Consider the following 3,265-nt stretch of genomic DNA (forward strand, 5'->3'; position numbering starts at 1 on the left):
ATGAAATGTTAAGGGCTTATAGGCGAGAAAATGACGGTCTTACATTCTAAAGTGTGTCAAGTGACTTGAGTTGACGAAAAATTGGATAAAATAGCTTTAAATATAATAGTAGGGATGAAATTTGTAATTTTTAATGAATTTAGAGACTTATTTTACCGAAAAAATTCATTTAAGAACTTAATTTTTACTTGGGTGATAGTTCAGAAACTAAATCGGCACTTCACTCTTATCAAAATAATATAAATTGTAAAATCTACGTCTGACAGTTCAGTTGTATGTTAAGGACCAAGATCCTCTCCTGAGCAGATGGAGAGGATCCTCCTGACCAAGCCCATCGGGCCGTTCATTTTTTATCCAACGGTTACAAACAGGGGGCCCCTCTTAAAGTTATAATAATTATAACCGTTGGATAAAAAATGAACGGCCCGATGGGCCTGGTCAGGAGGATCCTCTCCATCTGCTCAGGAGAGGATCCTGATCTGTATGTTAAGCCTTCTTTTTCCTGCCAAATGTAGGTTTGTTGCCAATCCTCGAAGTTGTTGCATTGGATGCTGGCAGCAGCCCCGCACTATGCCCAAAACCTAAGCCTAGAAAAGGGAAGTACATATATAGGGAGAAGGATCATCGCCGAATCCTTTTCCTAGGGATCCTAAGGTCATCTCCAATTTAAGGGTCTAGAGGGTCAGAGGGTCGAAAATAGCTCGAAAACCGTCTCCAACCGAAGGGTATGCCAGAGGGCTCGTGGAATCTGAGAGGGCCCCACGGAATCTGAAAGGGCCAAAGGGCTGGAGGGCTGGCCAGAAAAAACATTAATCCTGTCGGTTATAACCGATAGGAATGCTTAAGCTAAAATTCAAATGCAACAGCTAACTGACGTCAGCTAGCCGTTGCATTTGATTTTTTTTTTTTTTACTGTTTTATTATTATTTTTTATTTACAAAATTTTTCCTATAACTTCTATTTTTCATTTTTTTTTAAATTCAATTTTTTTTCGTATAACTTTTATTTTACAAAATTTGTTTCATATGTTTTTAAAATTCCATTTTTTCCTATAACTTCTATTTCACAAAATTTGTTTCATATTTTATTAAATTTAAGTTGTTGTTGGATTTGAATTTAAGTTGTTGTAGTTTTTAAATTTAAATAATAAATTATGTTTGGCCATTTGGCCCTCGGTTGGAGACAGTTTTTTGTGGCATGGCTAAAACGAGCTATATGGTCCTTTGGTCGTCGGTTGGAGACGGAGGCAAATATGTTCATGTACTGTTTATTAAAATATTAATATCTTGGATGAACGAACACGATTGTTAGATCACTAGGAAAAGGATCTAGCGAAAATCCTTTTCACATGTATAGCAGCTTATCTCGGAAGCCTTGCCAGACATGTCTGCGTGTCTACTAACGGTGCTGCCACCGCGATCACGATGAAGAAGACGAAGGGTGTGGCGTCCACAAGCTTCACCAAAAGCTCCCATTTTTTTCTTTTTTTATTACAATTACACACGCTCGGTCGTTTCTAAATTGTAGTGTATGTGGGGAAGATACCGTGGGGATGTAGCTCAGATGGTAGAGCGCTCGCTTAGCATGCGAGAGGTATGGGGATCGATACCCCACTTCTCCAAATTTTCAATAATGTTTTTATTCAAAATAAACTAACCTACATGTAATGATTCATAACCCTTCTTAATTGTAAACTCTTCTTTTTTACACAAGTGGTAATGGTTACGTATCGGACGCATAAATAAATACTCTAATCATTTGAGTTATACAAACTCTTTCCTTTTTATTTTATTTAGTACATACATGTCAAATATGATAATTTTTTTTTAAAGGTACCATGAGAGATATGTTAACGGCTCGTATTTTGGATTTATCTAATTCGTCATATTTGTCATGTGTTTTTTTTATTGGAACTTAGGTACATTCTTCGTATACATATATTTTTGAACTTACGTATTTTTATTGGAGAATGTCAGATCAGAAATTGAGAATTTTCAAAATCTCTAGATACATTCCAATTTGGAGAATTAACTACAATACCTTTTTTATTTTTAGTCGAGCGATAGGTTTAGTAAGTTAAATGTTAGATTAGCCACCGTCGAAGTTTGAACTCACGCCGTCATGCAATGACACAACACATTTCCACCACTGTGGTAAAGAGTCACTTGTAACTAAAATACTTATATGTATTTAATGCAATCATCATCCAACGATAATATATAGTTATGTAAAAATGTGTATTTAATACAATCACCATCTGACCATCGAGATGGTGATTGTTTTAAATACATGTAAGTAGCCAAATCCGAATTTTTTTACATCCAAATTTTTTAGAATGTTCGAGTATTGAATTTTTCATATTTGAAATAGAATTTTTATGGATCCAATTCAGAATCGGAATTTCTAATCCAAGTGGATCAACAGTGTTTTTTATTTCTTGCCTGACACTATGATATCCTAAGAAGCCTTCGCTGGCATCAATTTCGTGACTTCGTTTGTATCATCTCCCCTTAGGGGTATGAATTTTTCTTTTGGCCACCAGAACACCAACACCATGATTTGTGTTGCCGTTGGTTCATAACAATTCTTTCTCATCGAGACATAAGAATTCAAGGTACGTAGAGGTCCCCATGATGGTAAGGGACTCACTCAGGTAAAAGAATTGAAAAACTAAAATAATATAAATTTTGATACAAAGATTTGATTTGTACGTTATTTTCCTATACTTTGGCGGTTCGGTGCCTTTGCTTGTTCTTTAGCCGCTGGGTGTAGTAGTGGCGGTAGACGGAGGGAGCAGCCCGCGCAGTATGGCCAAACAGCAAAGCACACAGCAGGGTGGTACAACATCAACATTGTATTAGATGCATGTTGGGGCTTAAATAGACTTCACTACTTTAGAGACGTTTATCTCACAAAGAAGAATGTAATGCAGCGGAATTGATAGGTAAGAGAAAGAAAGCACACTCAAAGTTTTTACAAAAGATTTTTTATTCACTCACAAACTAGTAGAAGAGGAAACACTCAAACACTCTTAGAAGCTTTGTTGCTTTTTCTCACTTCTCACTACTTGCTCTCTTGGGTTGTTTCAAATGGTGTGGATGCCTTCTCCTTTTATAGGCATGGATGAAACCTTGGAGAAGCATGGAAACATCATGCTAGATATATCTAGATAATTCCACTACCTTCCTATGCTAGAATTATCTACACTAATCTTGTATGTTGGTGGAATCCTCACCATTCTTCTAGACTCTTCCACCAACTTGAA

The 3,265-nt window shown here is 36.4% G+C and overlaps 1 non-coding gene across 1 annotated transcript; it reads left to right on the top strand.

The window, feature by feature from the left end:
* Positions 1–1,548: 1,548 nt before the first annotated feature.
* Positions 1,549–1,621, top strand: TRNAA-AGC (transfer RNA alanine (anticodon AGC)). The gene has a single exon. It is a non-coding gene; the product is annotated as a tRNA-Ala (tRNA).
* The last annotated feature ends 1,644 nt before the right edge of the window (positions 1,622–3,265 follow it).

The sequence above is a fragment of the Malus sylvestris genome, chromosome 9, assembly GCF_916048215.2.
Source record: "Malus sylvestris chromosome 9, drMalSylv7.2, whole genome shotgun sequence".
Lineage (NCBI taxonomy): Eukaryota > Viridiplantae > Streptophyta > Magnoliopsida > Rosales > Rosaceae > Malus > Malus sylvestris.